Source organism: Procambarus clarkii, chromosome 68, assembly GCF_040958095.1.
Source record: "Procambarus clarkii isolate CNS0578487 chromosome 68, FALCON_Pclarkii_2.0, whole genome shotgun sequence".
NCBI classification, from domain to species: domain Eukaryota; kingdom Metazoa; phylum Arthropoda; class Malacostraca; order Decapoda; family Cambaridae; genus Procambarus; species Procambarus clarkii.
This window is the reverse complement of record NC_091217.1, coordinates 22,633,352-22,655,851: the sequence shown is the minus strand read 5'-3', so window position 1 is coordinate 22,655,851 and position 22,500 is coordinate 22,633,352. Positions and strand designations below refer to the sequence as shown.

The 22,500-nt window shown below is 38.3% G+C and overlaps 1 long non-coding RNA gene across 1 annotated transcript in view; it reads right to left on the bottom strand.

Annotated features, from left to right (window-relative positions):
* LOC138355701 (uncharacterized) overlaps window positions 1-22,500 on the bottom strand; it is a 106,284-nt gene that overhangs the window by 304 nt on the left and 83,480 nt on the right. The window lies entirely within an intron of this gene.

Sequence of the window (22,500 nt, the reverse complement as noted above, 5' to 3'; positions counted from 1 at the left end):
GTCCCTTTGTCCTCCCCAGCATTCCCCTGTCCCCACCATCCCCAACTCCCCAGTCCCCTCGTCCTCCCCACCATTACCCTCTCCTCTGTCCCCTCGTCTTCCCCACCATACCCCCCTCTCGTCCTCCCCACCATTCCAAACTACCTCATCCGATGCATTCTATAATGGTCTGATGCTTCCATCAGAAAATTGGGAACATCAAATGATCTGATATTCCCATCACTGAAAAATAAGAACAGCTAAAAAAATGAAATGAAAAAAATAAAAAAATAAACTATACTCATGAAATGAACAGTATGGTAAACAACACAGCTCAATTTCAATGCAATGTCACACAAAATTATTAAATCGAAATGAAAATAAATTGAAATCTATGAAAATTCAAATTATCAATACAATCGGAAATATTGAAATAATATCGCAACATAATATAGTGTGGGTTGCTCTTACGTGCAACAGACGGTGCTGTTTTTCAAAAAAGGCATGGTTTTACCTGTCACAAGTGTGGCATCTATACTTATACTCACGAAATGAACGGTATGGTAAACAACATAGCTCAATTGCAATGCAATGTCACAATAACATTTAATAACAATAATAACAATAACATTTAAATATACTTTAAGATATAATCTAGAAGAAAATAAGAACATTGAAACGGTTCATGAACTCGATTTCAATAAAGGACACTATGGGGAACTTTGAAAAACAGTTAATGAGTATAATTAGACAGACTTGTTGCTAGGCAGAGGAGTAAATAATGAGATATATGGCAAATTTTGCAAAATATACGGCACACAAACATTCATACCCAAACAAAGCAAAATGCTAGGTAAGAACAAAGCAGTTGGCCCGTAGGGGAAAGGAGATACCCACAAGACTGGAATACAAGTCATTAACAAGCACACAAGTACTACACTACACAACAACCGCACTACTACCAGAACTGGACGAATCACTACCAAAACAACACATTGCACATCACTACCAAAACAACACAACACAACACAAGCATTGGCAAAGAATTATAGACCAGTTGCACTAACATCCCACATAATAAAATTATTTGAGAGTGATCAGGAGTCAGATTACTAGTTTTATAGAGACCACTGACCTCCACAATCCAGGCCAACAAGGATTTAGAGCAGTTTCTATGATCGAGCCACTGAGATCTATAAAGAATTCTGATCAAGAAAGAGATCTAGGGGTGGTTTTAGATAGAAAACTATAACCTGAGGATCATATTAAGAACATTCTGCGAGGGGCCTATGCTACACTTTTTAACTTTAGAATTGCTTTTAAATACATAGGTCAAAAAGTTTTAAAAGTTTTAAAAGTTTTTTAAACCTCTCGTGTATCATGAGTGTGTTAAAGCATCAGATGGTGCATTCAGATGATGAATATTACCTAGTTCCTTCATCGGGGAAGAATGAACACATATTGGTGCATTCGGATGATAAAAACTAACTACTGTAGTTTAATTGATCAACAGACTGTATATCATATGCAGACTGTATGTGGATCTGCGGGCCACTCCAAACAACAGCCTGGTGGACCAAGCTCCACCAGGGCTAAAGCACAAAGTGATATAGATGTGATAGAGAAACTAGGTCAAATGGAGGAGTAGGTCTGTATATTAAACAGCACCTGACGTGCACAGAGCTACTAAACTCAATGTTGTGGTAGAGTGGTGGGGGGGGGGGGGGGGGAAACATTGCAGAAAAAAACAAAAATACAATTTGGTCAACAAAACAGCATTGTTTAAAATAGAAGACATGGGTTGTCATTTTGGGGGTAAGGTAGGTTACATTGAGTTAATTAGTTAGTACTTAGTTTTTATCTTAAACTGGTTGGGAGAGGTACAGTGTTGCTGTGCTGGTGAAAGAACACCTAAAGGTAAATTAAATAACGATTGCGAATCCACAAGAAGTTGACATAATATCGCTAGAGATCTGCAATCAGGATGATAAACTTTCCTTAAAGAATTTGACAAACACTTGCTGATAGGACATGAAGTAAATGAAATGTATGTCAAGTTTTGTGAAATATATGATAAAAGCACAACAAAATTTGTACCAAAGGAGAGATGCAGAACTAGGAAAAGGGGTTTGTTCAACAGAAATTGCGAGAGGGCCTGAGACCCAAACACACACAAATGGAATCAATATATAGCAAGAGGCCAAACCCCCAAACATACAAGCGATGCAAAGATGCGAGAAACAGCAGCAGCATTAAGGAGAGGGACTTAAGGACCATAAATAAAGTGTGAAAATAAACTCGAGTAAATTTTTTTAACTACTCTCGACAGTGAAGAAAAACAAATATTCAGACGATTTGTGTTAGAATCATTAATCTTACACTTTCGGTCATATTCAACAACACAAATACATACACACACATTCCTGTTGCTGTAGCAAGTGAAGAATTACACACACAGATCACAATAACGTGATGCATCAAATGAACAAATCCACAAGGGCCGTGACGAGGATTCGAACCTGCGTCCGGGAGCATCCCAGACACTGCCTTAATCGACTGAGCTACAACAGGGTAAAAGGGTTGAAACCGAAGTTCTACTGAACTTACTGGATCCCATAGCCTCTCCGAGGCACAAACCAGGCTTTTACACAACCCCCCCCCCCCTGCACCCGAGCTATGTCAACAGGCCGTTCTCCCTCTTCGCCCTTCCGAATGCACCATATCAGTAAATTTTTTAATAATCTTTTAAAAATAGTAAATGCCACTATTTTTGCAAAATTATTACGAGATCTATTATTCTATAGAATAATGCATATAAATGCATATATGCATATAAATACAAAACATAAATACAAAAGTAAATGTAAATAATTTTACCTTGCACCTAGATCCACCAAGCCTGTATGGCGCGCGTTTCAGTACTTCGGAAATCTAGAACTATCTTGAATCTCTAATCTGCAATGAAACAATACATATTATTGCACTTACCAAAACATGGATGAATGTAGAAAATACAGAACTATTAGCTGAATATCAAATAAATGGATTTAATCTATTTCACACAGATAGATATATTACACCGTGTATATTAGGTAATACCTAACATACACGCCTCCACACACACTACATTTGAAATGTAGTCTCAAAAAGACTACATTTCAACAGCAAAGATTACTCCATAAAAAAAAAATTAAATTATTGACCAACATGAGAGAGGGTTAGCCAACATGAGGGTTGTGTTGATTGCCTGAAAATATTTAAATTGTGTAATGTATTGAATGGCATTTTTCAAGTTACAACATTTTTTAAATTACTGAACTAGGTTCTAGGCTTTGCTAGGCTTAATTCAATTATTACAGATAAGCCTAACCTAGCCTAGAACCCAGTGGGTTTTCTTCCTATTGGGGAGTGTTGTACATGCCTCGCCTCCACATACACACTAGCACAGCCAGGCCTCGCCTCCACATACACACTAGCACAGCCAGGCCTCGCCTCCACATACACCAGCACTGCCAGGCCTCGCCTCCACATACACACTAGCACAGCCAGGCCTCGCCTCCACATACACCAGCTCTGCCAGGCCTCGCCTCCACATACACACTAGCACAGCCAGGCCTCGCCTCCACATACACCAGCACTGCCAGGCCTCGCCTCCACATACACACTAGCACAGCCAGGCCTCGCCTCCACATACACCAGCACTGCCAGGCCTCGCCTCCACATACACACTAGCACAGCCAGGCCTCGCCTCCACATACACACTAGCACAGCCAGGCCTCGCCTCCACATACACCAGCACTGCCAGGCCTCGCCTCCACATACTCACCAGCACAGCCAGGCCTCGCCTCCACATACACCAGCACTGCCAGGCCTCGCCTCGCCTCCACATACACCAGCACTGCCAGGCCTCGCCTCCACATTTAAACCAACCAAGCCCACAAATACGTTAACATGGACCAGCATTACACCGTCTAACATACTCTGTCAGATGTAACAACTAAATTTGTGAATTCAAGACCAAATCTATTGTATAACACAGTGTTAGTAAGAGAAAAACATTACTTACATTCGAAGCCGTGTTTTAAAATGGCGGCGGTCTTGTACTGACGCTCCAAACTGTGTGTTCGTTTGCGTATGATGAACGTGTGACAATTTACTACAACAATTATTTAATTATTCTTATTCTTTATTTTAATATTTTTAGGGTACATGAAATTTCAAACTTATTTGCACACAATAATATAATTGCATTGTCATAACCTTTATATATTACGGAAAATACGATGACATGAACGAAGTCAAAGTGAAGTTGAAGTCAAAGTCATTCGCCGAACGTATTAGTCATTTTTTTTCATACATACATAGTTGATTTACAAACATAATGTTGGATTTATAGATAGAGCTAGTGCATACAATACCTAAAGCCACTATAGTAGGCCTATATAGCATTTCAGGCAACCGGGCAGTATATATGGACCCCTTACTCAAATCTCTGAATATGTTAGATATTAAGTCCCTGCACATACTCTCATGTGTATTTTATATATATAAAACGCTGCACTGTAATGTCAATCCTGACCTTAAAAGCTTCCTAGAAGGTTGTAACAGATCCCATGAGCACCACACCAGAAACAAATACCTATTTGATATTCCAAGAGTACGACTTAGTCAAACTAGAAATGCTTTACAAATCAAGAGACCTCGAATGTGGAATGACCTTCCCAATTATGTTAAAAACTGTACCTCTCCCAACCAGTTTAAGATAAATAAAGATAAATTTATAAGTTAAGAAAAATTCCACAAATCAACAACCCTGTTACTGACCCTGTATTTACCCAAGTCTTTCCTAAATCTAAACTTATCCAATTTATACCCATTGTTTCGTGTTCTATCTTGTGTTGACAATTTTAATACCCTATTAATATCCCCTTTGTTATATCTATTCAGGAAATTGTGGTTGATCTCGAACCCATTGATAATGTGACGACTTATACAGAATTTTGTAACTATATCATCAAGATTGTAACCAGCTTAGCTAAATGTAGTGTGGGGTTCAGTCCCTAAGCCCATATATGTGCCTCTCTAACCATTTAGGTTACAGGGCAAAAACATAAAAACAAAGGTAACTGCAGAAGGCCTATTGGCCCATACCAGGCAGCTCCTATCTATAACAGATAAACACTAAGTACTACCTAATTAACTCAATGTAACCTACCAACCTAACCCCCAAAATGTCAATCCATATCTTTTATTTTAAACAATGCTGTTTTGTTGACCAAATTGTATTTTTACTCTTTTTCTGTCATGTTTCTCCCACCCCTGTTTTTTCCCTTTTTTCTTATTTTTTCTCAACATAATTCATACTTTAATTATGCGGATCAGGACATCACCTGATCAAACACATCAAACATCGTTTGACCACCATCAAACACACACATTTCGTGTGTGTTTGACGCTCACTGATATGTACCAGCGTTGTTTTATATATGGTGCTATTCTATCTTACGCTTTGTTGCTCTTTTTTACCTACGGGCTCATAGAACATTCTATTGCGAAAACATTGGCACAAAAATGAATGACGTACATACAATAATAATGTCAGGACAGTGATATAATTATAAACTTTCAAAGCACTGTATCGCCCATGTGTCGTCTTGTCACCAATACTGGGTAACAGTTCCGCCACTTCCCACACTCTTGCGGGTGGGCAGCGACCATTATTCTACGTTTATATTCATATCACCGTGTTGGGAATTTCATTGCGAGTACATTGATACCAAAATTAACGCTGTAGGACAAGTGTGGAAGTGATAACAATCCCAAGAGTAAAAACATTTTGTTGCTCTTGGGCACTCACGGCGAGTCATCTACGTAGGTATTTATTGGGTGCTGGTATTCATATAACTTTTGGTGACCGTTTTTGCTGATTTTCTTCTAGAGAATGTTATTGCGAACACGTTGGTACCAAAATGAAATACATAGCTCGAGAACTAAGGTCAGGAGAGTAAAAAGAGTATACACATTTTTGTTTTGACGCTTAATTAAGGTTATTGTGAGTACTCATCGCCTGCCTAGAAACTGGAACTAGTAATTCCATCTATCATACATATCATACAAGAGGAGCCACACATCTATGGATCATCCAATAAAATCAGCAGACTTCTAGATGTTACTACTGCTCGGCTTAGACTCGGTTACAAGTATCTCTGGGAATTCTCATTATCTGCTGATGTAGACCTGACCAAATGTAAACTGTGTCAACAAAATTATTCGCACACCCTCCGTCACTATGTGATGGAGTGCGAAAAGATACATGAATTTAGAGACAATTCTATAACCAATGTTCCAGCGATGTGTCAATATTTCATTCAAAATGATCTGCTACCAGAAATTTTAGCCAAATATCCCCAGTTTGCTAACTGTAGATAACAACTAAGTGATTGTAACCTATCCACCGCTGCCCACTGGATGGGGGACGGTGTGCAGGACAAACATATAAATTTTGATACTAGCTCTCCACATATGTCAGTTGCTTAATTTAGAACCTGTACTTGAGGTCGATCTCGAACCCATTGTTGATGTGATGACTTATATTGAATTTTGTAACTAGCTCATCAAGATTGTAACTTGCTTAGCTAAATGAATTGTGGGGTTCAGTCCCTGAGCCCATTATGTGCCTCTGTAACCCTTTCCACAACCGCCCACAAGATGGGTATGGGGTGCATAATGGGGTGGGGTGTCTTGGCCAAACGTGCCACATCAAAACCACAAGTTGACATTGAATGTGAATTAACAATGAGACAAGTAAGATTTATACTAATACATTTATACTAACTCTGTTGAGCGTTGACCATTTATACATCAAATCTGTTGATGTGAGCACTTTAGTTTAGTCTGCCGTTTAAAGAAAAAAAGAGCATATCAATGGTATATCACAGAAAACGAATTTATCATAAACTCATGTATTTGTCTTATCATATTGAACTGCATTCATATTTTTAATATATAACAATATGAATATACAAATTTCTGTAAATCCCCTACCTTGTTGGAATCTGTGGAAATGAATGAGCAAATGTGCTGGCTGAAGGCGCTGAAGGAAACCACATTGGTTTCATTTTGGATACAAATGTCCATGGAAATTCAAAATGGAAACTAATTATATAGTTGAACCTGCAGAGACGAGTTTAAGAATCTGTGTTGAGAGTGATGGACACAGCCTTCACAAATATACTTCAGAGAATGTAAACATCTAAGAGTCATTAGAAATATGTGTTGAATAATAAACCCTACATTGTTTGAGTTAGGGAAAACACCATTTGTGATATATAGATACTATAGCTGTTCCTAAAGATTCACCCTTTTTTGCACCAGCAAGATAACATATAAGATTTTAAGAGTTGACGAATGTTAATATTCTTGTTTGATAAACTGTGAACTTGAGACATAGTTAATAAGAACATATTAACACAACAAAATGTTTTCAAAATCCTTAACACCACTTTCCAGCAACTTATATAATTTATATAAATTATTTTAGAGAATAATACATAAATTATATATTTAAACATGATATAGTGTTTAGTGGAATGTATAAGGAGTCAAATTGTGTTAAAAAGAGCAATTTTTAGAAAATTTGGAAAAATACTTTTTTCTGTTCAAATTATAACTAAATGGATTATAAAGGTTTCACTCAGCCAATATATATCATTCACAATTTATTAATGAATTTTACAAAAAAACACCATAAATTTTATATTTAAACATGTAAAAACTATTTGTTTTACATTTGGAAGAAAATAATTGTAGAAAAACAATTTATAATTAAACCTTTGTGTTTGGATTTTTTGAGTAAAAGTTTCTCAAAGGCTCTCCTGCACCATTCTCAATGCAAATCATTCCCACACCTATGGCAAGAGATAGGCGAACGTTGTGTAGATGATTTGTGTTTGCTGGGAAGCCTTCCGTAGACCTGCTTCTTTGCTACATAATAGACAAAATTGAGTAAGTATTGATTTATTATGTGTTTGTTTATTTATTTATTTTTTCTTTATATACAAGAAGGTATATTGGGGGAGAGAACAGTGACTTGAAGTTATACATTCTTGTAAAGCAACTAGCACTCATAGCGTTTCAGGCAGATCTAAGTATAGACCAAGGAACTTACCATCTTTTTTATTTCTGATGTTAACATTGTGTAACTGTAGATGAATTGCATTTGTTGATTTGCTCCCAAGTAAGATGTTGTAGGTCCTTTCTATGTTTAGTGTGAGTTTGTTGGTTGACATTAATACGTGGATTTTTTTTAAATTTATTGTTTACATCATTATTTAATATGAGTGGGTTGGAGTCTGAGTAGATGAGGTTAGTGTCATCATTATCTCATATCTCAGTGATTTTGTCGTAATGGTCAAGTAGCTGTACTGTACAAGTAGAGGACATGAGAGATAGCTGTAAGAGGTATTTCAATATCTTCCTGCTCTAAATCCATGTTGGGCTGGATTGTGGAGGTCATTGGTCTCTATAAAACTAGTAACCTGACTCCTGATCACTCTCAAATAATTTTATTATGTGGGATGTTAGTGCAACTGGTCTATAATTCTTTGCCAATGCTTGTGTTGTGTTGTGTTGTTTTGGTAGTGATGTGCAATGCGTTGTTTTGGTAGTGATTCGTCCAGTTCTGGTAGTAGTGCGGTTGTTGTGTGGTGTAGTACTTGTGTGCTTGTTAATGACTTGTATTCCAGTCTTGTGGGTATCTCCTTTCCCCTACGGGCCAACTGCTTTGTTCTTACCTAGCATTTTGCTTTGTTTGGGTATGAATGTTTGTGTGCCGTATATTTTGCAAAATTTGCCATATATCTCATTATTTACTCCTCTGCCTAGCAACAAGTCTGTCTAATTATACTCATTAACTGTTTTTCAAAGTTCCCCATAGTGTCCTTTATTGAAATCGAGTTCATGAACCGTTTCAATGTTCTTATTTTCTTCTAGATTATATCTTAAAGTATATTTAAATGTTATTGTTATTATTGTTATTAAATGTTATTGTGACATTGCATTGCAATTGAGCTATGTTGTTTACCATACCGTTCATTTCGTGAGTATAAGTATAGATGCCACACTTGTGACAGGTAAAACCATGCCTTTTTTGAAAAACAGCACCGTCTGTTGCACGTAAGAGCAACCCACACTATATTATGTTGCGATATTATTTCAATATTTCCGATTGCATTGATAATTTGAATTTTCATAGATTTCAATTTATTTTCATTTCGATTTAATAATTTTGTGTGACATTGCATTGAAATTGAGCTGTGTTGTTTACCATACTGTTCATTTCATGAGTATATTTTATTTTTTTATTTTTTTCATTTCATTTTTTTAGCTGTTCTTATTTTTCAGTGATGGGAATATCAGATCATTTGATGTTCCCAATTTTCTGATGGAAGCATCAGACCATTATTGAATGCATCGGATGAGGTAGTTTGGAATGGTGGGGAGGACGAGAGGGGGGGGGATGGTGGGGAAGACGAGGGGACAGAGGAGAGGGTAATGGTGGGGAGGACGAGGGGACTGGGGAGTTGGGGATGGTGGGGACAGGGGAATGCTGGGGAGGACAAAGGGACAGGTGAATGGGAGATGGTGGGGGAGGAAGAAGGGACAGGGGAGGGGAAAATGGTAAGGAGGACGATGGGACAGGGAAGTGGGAATAGTGGGGAGGATGTGGGGACGGGGAAGTGGGAAGGACGAGAGGACTGTGGAATGGGGAATGGCAAAGTGAATTATAATTATATATATTAATTCTTATAAATTTCCAGAAGCCTTTATCAACACCCACACTAATGCAACTGAAAGAGATGTTGAGACAAGTATTGCTGATATGTTGAAGAACGCCCCAAACAAACTCGGTGGAAACAGATACAAGGTAAAGTTTGCCAATTTGCTGTAGTCTAATTCAATTTCTTTTTAGTAATCTTTGAGAACATTTATGCTATGAATAAGATAAAATAATGTAACTGATTTTGACTAAATATGTAGATATATTTAATTTTCTGAGCACTAATAATGAAAGAAAACCAAAATAAGAGGTGGCTACTATCTCTAATAATGGGCTGGAATAATGCAGGATATAATAATATATATATATATATATATATATATATATATATATATATATATATATATATATATATATATATATATATATATATATATATATATATATATATATATATATATATATATATATATATATTATTAAATATGACCGAAAAAGTAAGATTAATAATTCTAACACGAATTTTCTCAATCTTTCGTACATTACGCTTCACTGTTGGAGGTAAATCAAAAATCAATTCTCCAAAATTCATTTTTATTTCTAGTCTGACGCGACACGGGCGCGTTTCGTAAAACTTATTACATTTTCAAAGACTTTAGTTCACAAATACACAACTGATTAGAACTTACGTATCTCCGATTTTATATCTACATTTGAGTGAGGTGGGAGGGGTGATGTGGCATTAACACAAGACAGAACAAGAGGGAATATTAATAGGGTATTAAAAGTATCAACGCAAGACAGAACACAAACAATGGGTATTGAATAGAAGTGTTTGTAGAAAGCCTATTGGTCCATATTTCTTGATGCTTCTATATTGGAGCGGAGTCTTGAGGTGGGTAGAATATAGTTGTGCAATAATTGGCTGTTGATTGCTGGTGTTGACTTCTTGATGTGTAGTGCCTCGCAAACGTCAAGCCGCCTGCTATCGCTGTATCTATCGATGATTTCTGTGTTGTTTACTAGGATTTCTCTGGCGATGGTTTGGTTGTGGGAAGAGATTATATGTTCCTTAATGGAGCCCTGTTACTTATGCATCGTTAAACGCCTAGAAAGAGATGTTGTTGTCTTGCCTATATACTGGGTTTTTTGGAGCTTACAGTCCCCAAGTGGGCATTTGAAGGCATAGACGACGTTAGTCTCTTTTAAAGCGTTCTGTTTTGTGTCTGGAGAGTTTCTCATGAGAAGGCTGGCCGTTTTTCTGGTTTTATAGTAAATCGTCAGTTGTATCCTCTGATTTTTGTCTGTAGGGATAACGTTTCTATTAACAATATCTTTCAGGACCCTTTCCTCCGTTTTATGAGCTGTGGAAAAGAAGTTCCTGTAAAATAGTCTAATAGGGGGTATAGGTGTTGTGTTAGTTGTCTCTTCAGAGGTTGCATGGCTTTTCACTTTCCTTCTTATGATGTCTTCGATGAAACCATTGGAGAAGCCGGAAAACAAACATAGGAATGTGTCTAAATGCCAACAGCGACTGCCCTGACAGGTACAAGAGGAGTGTTGTTAACGCATATGTCGACCGTGCTCTCAGCCACAGCTCAGAATGGAAGCAAGTCGACGAAGAACTCTGTAGGGTAAGGCAGGTCCTAGTCAATAACGGCTTCTCCAATGGTTTCATCGAAGACATCATAAGAAGGAAAGTGAAAAGCCATGCAACCTCTGAAGAGACAACTAACACAACACCTATACCCCATATTAGACTATTTTACAGGAACTTCTTTTCCACAGCTCATAAAACGGAGGAAAGGGTCCTGAAAGATATTGTTAATAGAAACGTTATCCCTACAGACAAAAATCAGAGGATACAACTGACGATATACTATAAAACCAGAAAAACGGCCAGCCTTCTCATGAGAAACTCTCCAGACACAAAACAGAACGCTTTAAAAGAGACTAACGTCGTCTATGCCTTCAAATGCCCACTTGGGGACTGTAAGCTCCAAAAAACCCAGTATATAGGCAAGACAACAACATCTCTTTCTAGGCGTTTAACGATGCATAAGCAACAGGGCTCCATTAAGGAACATATAATCTCTTCCCACAACCAAACCATCACCAGAGAAATCCTAGTAAACAACACAGAAATCATCGATAGATACAGCGATAGCAGGCGGCTTGACGTTTGCGAGGCACTACACATCAAGAAGTCAACACCAGCAATCAACAGCCAATTATTGCACAACTATATTCTACCCACCTCAAGACTCCGCTCCAATATAGAAGCATCAAGAAATATGGACCAATAGGCTTTCTACAAACACTTCTATTCAATACCCATTGTTTGTGTTCTGTCTTGTGTTGATACTTTTAATACCCTATTAATATCCCCTCTTGTTCTGTCTTGTGTTAATGCCACATCACCCCTCCCACCTCACTCAAATGTAGATATAAAATCGGAGATACGTAAGTTCTAATCAGTTGTGTATTTGTGAACTAAAGTCTTTGAAAATGTAATAAGTTTTACGAAACGCGCCCGTGTCGCGTCAGACTAGAAATAAAAATGAATTTTGGAGAATTGATTTTTGATTTACCTCCAACAGTGAAGCGTAATGTACGAAAGATTGAGAAAATTCGTGTTAGAATTATTAATCTTACTTTTTCGGTCATATTTAATAATATATGTCTACAGGAAAGACTGCTACCAAAATATACTAATATATATATATATATATATATATATATATATATATATATATATATATATATATATATATATATATATATATATATATATATATTTATATATATATATTTATTTATATAAATATATATATGATATATAGATTCTATATAGATTCTATTCTATTATTCTATTCTATTCTATTCTATAGTTTTATATAGATTCTTGTTTTAGTTTTTTTTTCTATAATATGGAAAGGGGTTTTAATTAATAAATTAAATATTATATAATACAATAATGTATTATTGAAAACAATTAGTAACAAACAATATTTCATTACAGGGTGGTGAAGCAAGAAGACTTGTGCATCACACAGCAGACTTGGATATGATGAATACTGAAAATGGTGGCGAGCCTGGTGCATGGCGTACCGCTGAATCTTCTCTAATGTCTATATAGAAGAATCTTCTATATGTGTCTGTGTGTATATATGTATATATATAATAAATAAAAAAAAATATATATATATATATATATATATATATATATATATATATATATATATATATATATATATATTATATATATATATATGTATATATATAACCTATATATATATATGTGTGTATATATATTATAATATATATATATATATATATATATATATATATATATATATATATATATATATATATATATATATATATATATATATATTATATATATATATATATGTATATATATAACCTATATATATATATATGTGTGTATATATATTATAATATATATATATATATATATATATATATATATATATATATATATATATAACTGAAAACTCACACCCCAGAAGTGACTCGAACCCATACTCCCACAACTGGTATGTACAGGGACGCCTTAATCATTAAGGCGATTAAGGCGTCCCTGTACATACCAGTTGTGGGAGTATGGGTTCGAGTCACTTCTGGGGTGTGAGTTTTCAGTTGTATATAGTCCTGGGGACCATTCAGGCTTGTTTGCATATATATATATATATATTTATATATATATATATATATATATATATATATATATATATATATATATATATATATATATATATATATATATATATATATATAGAGGTTAGATAGGTTAGGTTTGGTAGGGTTGGTTTGTTATCATATATCTACGTATAACTAGCTAGTTTTAACTTTATATATATATATATATTATATAAAAAGTTTGTGAGGAAGACCTCTGGTGCCAATGTGGGGACCCATAGCCCCGGAGAAGAAAATAAAAAGTATTCAGAGGAGACCTTGTGGTCACTCACTAAACACTAATATTATCTTCTACCACCCCCATTCTTTTGTATGTACACATATATATTTGCTTTATTTGAACTTTGTTACAAAGATGGAGTTACATATAGGTTACAAAGATGGTTATCATATATATATTATTTATATAGAATATATTATTTATATATATATATATATATTATTTATATATATATATATATATTATTTATATATATATATATTATTTATATATATATATTATTTATATATATATATATATTATTTATAAATATATTATTTATATATAAATATATTATTTATATATATATTATTTATATATAAATATATTATTTATATATAAATATATTATATATATATAAATATATTATTTATATATAAATATATTATTTATATTTAAATATATTATTTATATATATATATAATATTTATATATAAATAAATTATTTATATAAATATATTATTTATATATAAATATATTATTTATATATAAATATATTATTTATATATAAATATATTATATATATATATATATATATATATATATATATATATATATATATATATATATATATATATATATATATATATATATATATATATGTCGTACCTAGTAGCCAGAACGCACTTCTCAGCTTACTATTCAAGGCCGGATTTGCCTAATAAGCCAAGTTTTCCTGAATTAATATATTTACTATAATTTTTTTCTTATGAAATGATAAAGCAACCCTTTTCTCTATGTATGAGGTCAATTTTTTTTTTATTGGAGTTAAAATTAACGTAGATGTATGACCGAACCTAACCAACCCTACCTAACCTAACCTAACCTATATTTATAGGTAAGGTTAGGTTAGGTAGCCAAAAAAAGCTAGGTTAGGTTAGGTTTGGTAGGTTAGGTAGACGAAAAAACATTAATTCATGAAAACTTGGCTTATTAGGCAAATCGGGCCTTGAATAGTAGGCTGAGAAGTGCGTTCTGGCTATTAGGTACGACATATATATATATATATATATAATATACTACTACACTACACCCTTATATATTACACTAATATATATATATATATATATATATATATATATATATATATATATATATATATATATATATATATATATATATATATAATATATATTATATAAATTATTTATATATATATATTATATATATAATTATATAGGTCATATGTTTTTGTATTTTTGCTGATTTGTTAGTAAATAATAAAAGAAATATAAATTATTTCATTTTTTTACCCTTAAATTGGTTTTAATGTTTAAATTGAAAACAATAATATGATATAAAAAAATACAAGACAAATAATAATACATTATAAAATAAAATATAATAAAAATAATATAATATAATATAAAATAATATAATTTAATTTCAAGAAATTTAACTTTAAACACAAAGATGTGAAAAGGGTTCAGATAAGGCTCAAACCTTTCACAAGAGATTCATATTGGTGTATGAATGGATTTTGAATGACTCATGTTAGGAGTGTAAAGTTGCCACAACATCTCAAATTAGTGTTAGATACATATGTCTTGGTTATAAGTTTTGGAAACCTATTTAAGTCCACACACAATATCGTATCTGATACGATAAAACAAACGTTTCCAATCCTTTCAAATACTTTCCAGATATGTTGTGGCAACCTAAAATTGTTTGCTGGGTTCTTCCTCTGCCTCGACCTCATCCTCTTACCTGGAATTCTTCCACCTTCCTCCTCGACCTCTTCCTAAGAATATGAATAAAAATGATGAATTAACCTTTATTATGACCGTGTTTCATTTTACTAAATATAGAAATATACTTTTATATTTCTACATTTATATAAATAACAGCAATAAAATACTACGTTTATGAAACATTTAAGGTTGCCACAAGGTTTGAAATTTTTTTTTCCAACGTTTCGTGCAATACGTTTTAGAAACTTATTTACATCCACACAAATTACGCATCTAATGCGTGTAAACAAACGTTGCCCATACTTTCCAACACTTTACAGATACGTTGTGGCAACCTAAAATTGTTTCCTGGGTTGAGCACTTTTCTTAATCGGCCTTTCACCTAGTGCATCACACTCCTGTGGCGTTGGGGCACATCAGTGAAAAGAGACTCATTCTCCCTCAAAATGGTCATCAAAGGCGGCCCTTTCAAATGTCCCTTTCAAATGTTGTAACTTCTCCCAGATGCTTCCTAAACTTTCGGTGTTGGAGAGATGAGTGCCATCAGCACGGGCCCATTTTCCTTCTTCCTTATGTAATTCTTGGCTCAGTTTCATACACATGACTGCTCTCCTCTCTCCTTCAGGTCGCATCATCCTGTTCCGAACGGTGGCCTTTCCTTCTTCCTGGAAATACAGCTTTAGACGATCTATATGATACACCTGCGTCTTACGGGATCGGTCTGGCTTGCTGACCTCATAGTTCACCTGGCCTATTCGCTTTACAGCCCTGTATGGTCCTTCAAAACGCGGTTCAGTCACCTTGCTCCTTCCGGATAGCAGCACCAACACCCAAGCCCCAACCTGGAACTCCCTTGAGACGGCCTTCTGATCATACCAATCGGACATTTTCCTCCAGGCCTTCTTCGGACGCTCGGCTGCCAACTTCTTCGCACTTCCAAGTCGTTCCCTGAATTTACACACATTCGTCGACTGAATTCAGGCCACTCCCGACGTCAGCCGTTCCTTCAGAATCGATAGGGGACTACGCACCTCGTGTCCATACACGAGTTGAAACGGCGAGAATCCCAGAGACTCTACCACTGCGATCCGTATCCCAAATAACGCTGGATACACGGCCTCATCCCATTCCGCTCCTTGTTCAGCGCAGAACACTCTTAACATGGTCTTCAAGGACGAGTGGGACCTCTCGATCACTCCTTGCGACTGCAGTCTGTAGGGCGAAGACCGAATCTAGGTTATCCCCAGCTTGCAATAGTTTGTCTGAACCATTTCGATTGGAACACGCTCCCACAATCAGTCTGAATCTCTTTGGGCATCCCCACCCAAGAGAAAAATCGCTGGAGATGTCTCATAATACTCATTGATGTTAAATGTCGCACCGGGACCACTTCCGGAAACCTCGTTGACGCACACATAATCGTTAGCAGGTAGTTGTTCCCTCTCTTCGTTCGGGGCTAGGGCCCCACACCGTCTACCAGTAGATGCATGAACGCTTGTCCAAAAGCATGGATCGGAACCAGAGAGGCCATTGGCATTGCCGGCACGTTCTTTCCCGCCCTCTTACCAGGAAGATATGTTTTGCAATGACGCCTCACGTCGGCGTCCATTCCCGGCTAATAGAAGTGTTCCCTGGTCCGGTTCAGTGTTTTGGTTACTCCTAGATGACCCGCAGGGTCCACTGAGTGCGCCAAATCAAGCTCTGCTCCTCTGCAACGAGTCGGTAACCCATACCTGCCATCTCACCTCTAGTGCCTCCATATCGGCCTTCATCCTTACTGGCCTCCACTGCCTCATCAGCATCCCCTCTTCCAAGTAGAAATGCGTAGCAGTCTTGGGTACAGCGCGACCTCCCTCGGCCTCTCGTATCAACTCGGGAAACTCCTCTTGCTGGAGCTCGCCCAGCTGAGTGCGCTCCAACTCGAGAGGACTGATGAGAGTTATCTGTACTCCATCATCTGGGTTCCCTCTACTCTTTATACGTCCTCCGGGTCCCTCGAAGAGACGATTGACTCCTAACCTGTCAGGCACATCCTCTCCAGCCTGACCAGATCCACTCGTTTCGCCTTCGACACACTGTCTCGGGATTACCGTACACACAGGGAACGCTACCTCAGCGATCTTCCTCGCGTTTCCCCAGGTGTCCGACACACTGCCTCCCTTCCTACAGTGTTCCAAACACTCCTCTCCCTTACCGAGGTTTGGGAGGACATATCCCCCACAGGAGTCATTTCCCAAAATGACCTGAGGCTCCATCTTAGGCATCGAGGCGCAGACCCCCACCACTAGGGTCTTGCAGTCGTAGTCAGAGTCTTAAGTCACCTCGTGAAGGGGCATTCTCACTGGGCCACCCACAGTGGTCACCATTGCCACCCCCACACTGGTGTTCTCATAACCCTCAGTGAATAGGGTCTCACTCACAAGGGTAAACTCCTCCCCAGTATCTCTTAACATCTTCACTGGAATCGGGTCGGCCCCCTTTATTCTCACAGTACCCTCACAAATAAAAGGATGAATCTTTTCCTCCCTTTCTAGTGGAGATCTGCTCGAAATATCCTCGGCTCCTTGGTCGATCATTCTGACCAGTGCCACATTTCCGTGTTGCCTGGGGCGACCACACTCTCGTGCGAAGTGTCCACGCCCCCCACAATCAAAACACCTGCCTCTCCTGGGAGGCGACCCTCCACCGGTCACTCGGGCAACGCTCCCGGAAACCGCCATCCCCTGGGTCCTCCTCGTGCCCCTGATCGTCGTCTCCCTGGCAGCGTTCCCTGCTCTAGCACCAGTTCCGGCATTTTCCCCTTGGGGTCTCCTCACCAGTTCCCCTGAACTCTTGGACCGGCTTACCTCACTGGGTAAAGAATTCAAGGGAGAGTCCCTGCTCCTCCTGAACTCTTGAAGTTCCTTCCAAACCTTGGGTATGGCGAGTGTCTGGGCGGTCCCTCCTTTCTGAGATGTAGTGCCTCCTCTAGCATGTCGGCATTGTCTGCAGTAGCCTTAAGGGGCCTTTAGATTCCAATTTCCCCAGAAATGAATTGAATGAAAACTGGTTCGATTTCAGTCAAACGTTTTTGACGAGTTGTACATGAAAAGAGTTACATCTGGCCCAAGTCTCAGCATCGTAGCATAAATAGGAAGGGCGAAAAAAAATAATGAAGTAGGTGTCAAAATTATTCCAAAATGGTCAAAACCAATTATGAAGCACAAGTGTCAACTGAAATCATATCTATGACTCTCGGCTATCACAATAAAAATTATAAAAAAAAATATTATAATTAGTTTTATTAGAAAACATATTTAAATTAATTTTTTTTATCGAACGATTTACATAAAACTTATACACCTGACTGCACATAAGCCTATCTGTAAGGGTGCCAATTTTGGAGAAAACTGGTTGATGTCAACCTCAGCCACAAATGGCAGCACCTTAGACTTTATTATTTTTGTATTTATTTTGAAGTAACATAAATGTTCAAATAACTTTTTAATTTTTTATTCAATTTACATGAAACTTATACCGTATATGTGGAGTGCATGTCTCTCAATTTTGTTGATAGTTTTTTTTTCTCTAAGTTCATTTATTGATTTTATAATAGCAATAAACATGACATATTTGCAGAATTTTTGGGGGAAATTTGAAAATTTGTATTAGGAAAACTAAAGATGTTTTTGAAATTATCTATCAACAAATCCTTTATTATATGCTAATGTGTCAGAAAAGTGTCATAGAATTATTATATCTGAAAGGTGTGTATATATATTCAGACTTGAAAATGTGTAAAATTCTTTGAAAAAATAAAAAAACAAAAAATCTCCCTTTCTATTTACGCTGCAGTACTGAAACTTGGAAAAATTGCATCCCTGTTCTTATACAACTAGTCAAAAAATATTGGTTGACATTGAACAACTTTTCCAAAACCAATCTAATCCTTAATACCTGCCACCTTTACTCTGACCTTGAGTTCTGGATGGAGCATCGACATGAATTTTTCCATCACAATCAACTGTTTCAGCTCCTCCATCGTCTCTACCTCTTCGGCCTTCAGCCATCGTAGGAACCTGCGCTCCATGTCCCGAGCAGTCTCAGCATATGACCTTCCGGATGATCTTGTGCACTCACGGAAGCGTTTCCTGTCGACCTCCGGGGTCAGTCTATATGAGTGGAGCACTGCTGTCTTGATTGTGTCGTATATGGCGCACTCCTCGATGTCCAACATGTTATAAGCCTCCTTAGCCTTACCAGTTAATCTACTCTTCACTAACGCAGCCCAGTCGTCTTCCGTCCATTTCATGAATGTTGCTATCCTCTCAAAATGATCGAAGAAAGCCTCAGCCTGTAGAGGGTCAAAGATGGATAGATCGCGCTCCCGGGCCTTGAAGTCATCCCGCCGTGCAGGCAGCGAGGGCAGCCCGTGCTAAACTCGACGCAATTCGACCTCCTTCTTCCCCTATATTTCCTTCCGTCGCAGTTGTCTTTCTCCTTCCTCTCGCTGCAGTTGAGGTTCGCGCTTCTCATGCTTCAGCTGGGCTTCGCGCCCCTCTCGCTTCAGCTGGGCTTCACACTCACGCTCCTCTTGCTCCAGCTGGGCTTTACACTCACGCTCCTCTCACTCAAGCTGGGCTTCGTGCTCTTCTCACTTCAGCTGAGCATTGCGCTCCTCTTGCTTCAGTTGGGCTTCGCGCTCACGCTCCTCTCACTTCAGCTGAACTTCGAACTCCTCTTGCTTCAGCTGGGCTTCGAGCTGCATCTTCATTATTTCCAGCTTTGTACTTCTACTGCTGCTACCGCTGGATCCTCTGCTACTTCCTTCGTCGCTCCGGTTCACACCAACACTGGCAGGTGCTTGGGACGGTTCTTCCCTGGAGGCCTCCTCTCGGGCTTTGAGCTGAGCCATGATCTCAATCCCCCGCTCCGCCACCTTGGAGGATCTCAACTTTAACCAAAGGTGGTCCGCCACTAGCTGCAGCTGGGTCTTGGTGCACTCTTCCAATGCCTGCTCGTTCAATCAATATAATAAATATTGACTCAATAAATTTATTTACTCTATCATCTTCCATCTCTAGGCTATTGAGTAATCATATAGAAGGAAATACACTAGCGAGCAGTGTAAACCGAGATCACAGATCCAAAATCGTAACCAAATATCGACCTTGGAACTCTCGTCACTGCACTTGCAATCCTTGGCAACACTGTTGTTCAATAATCCAGCTAAGATCACCACTGTCAAGGTTCGCACCCCTTCCTACCGTATATGGTTGGGGTTGCTCCCACGGGTCTTCGCCCCTCCGTACCTGGAACCACTTCTCGCCCCGGGGGCTTCCCAGTCTACCAAAGGCTGGCCTCATATGCGCCCCTAGCGAGTTGAGAGGTTCAAGCCCACCTGTCTCACAGCTGAACCTGCCCGTCTTGACACTGGGATACTCTCTGTTTCTCTATCTAGTCTATTCATGGGCGTCAGCTGGGTGTTTATACTCATTTTTCAGCAACACGTCAGTGGTCTCATTAGTTATCTTAAATCAAGGATGCAATCTCATGTGCTATGTAAGGCGGCATAAATGGTTTCATTCAAAATAGCCCTAGAGAATGGAGGCTCACTCAAACACATTGGAAAGATTAAAAGTTTACTGAAGAAATATATAAAATTGCATAAAGAAATAATATAGGTGGAATTGTCCGATGGCAATAACACTCCTCTTGTCACGCTTCTGGCAACCCGGTCAGCTGGTCGGGTCCAACTGTCTACTCAAGAAGTTTACTGAAGAAAATATATAAACTTGCATAAAGAAATCATATAGGTCTGATGGCAGCAACACTCCTCATGTCGCGCCTCTGGCAACCTGGGCAGCTGGTCGGGTCCAACTGGCAGTCGGCAGGGACACACCTCGCGCCTCAGGCAACACAATCAGCTGATTGGGTCCGACTATCAGTCGGCGGGGACACATCTTGCACCTCTGACAACACGATTTGCTGATTGGGACCAACTGTCAGTCAGCAGGCACACACCTCGTGCTTCTGGTCAGCAACACGATCAGCTGGACGATTCAAAGTTCGTTTCTGGCCTCTTGAAAACCAGCCACTACTTTCAGGTGCACTAACACCACTGCATCTACATATTAATGTTCACACACACACACCAGCTCATGCCTATATGAGCTCCTTCGCCCCTAGCCTAACACTCTGTCACATAAAACAATAAATGGTAACAAGAAATGTTCACGATATACAAAATATCCTAGCTCGCTTAGATCAAAGGGGTAAAGAAAGGGATAATTATCTACCATAATTTATTCCGTTATGAGGCCGACCCGTCGTCTGGCGAGGGATGTTGAGGTTCCTGGTCCTGGCGTCTGGTCTTCCATTGATCAGTTTCCCACACACACAAGTTTCTCAGTCATCCTTGTAGTAGCGCATTTTCGTCATCCTCACACCCGGCAGGCACTGTCCTCCTCCTCTTTTTCAGGGTACTGGAGACAGGTACCTGTGCCATTGTCCTCATCCTCCTCTCACTGGCACTATAGACACCACTTGCAATCCAGTACAGCTCCCTCTCTCCTCTCTTCCAGTAGACTTGGCCCGGCTGTCGCTACTCGCTTGATATTTAGAACGTGGTCCACTGGGCGTTTCAGACGTCCTTAGCCCAACGTTCGTCCCTGCTGCTGACTCTTGATAATAGAGCTCCTGACTCTCTAACCCGGCCAATTCTTGATTCTTAACACTCCATGGAGTCGGATGACCTCCCTGAATGTTTGCAGTATCAATGTGATGCTTAAGTTCACTGGTAGGGGCTCTCTAGCCCCTAGATCTAGAGCTTACTCGAGCATGTCCACACTCTATGATGGTCCGTGATGTACTCTGCCAGCTGCCCTGGGAGCCCTCCGCCTCGTGACGTCACACCGCCCGATGGCTCTCGTCATTGGTCACTTCCAGCACGTGACCCTACCTCGCCAATCAGGTGCCGGCAGGTGCCGCGATGCTTTGGCAGGAAACAAAGTAGCCTGGCGCCATCTTGTGAGTCAAAGGGGCGTAAACCCCTTGCATAATCAAACTTAAATGGCAATTTTACAGCTAAC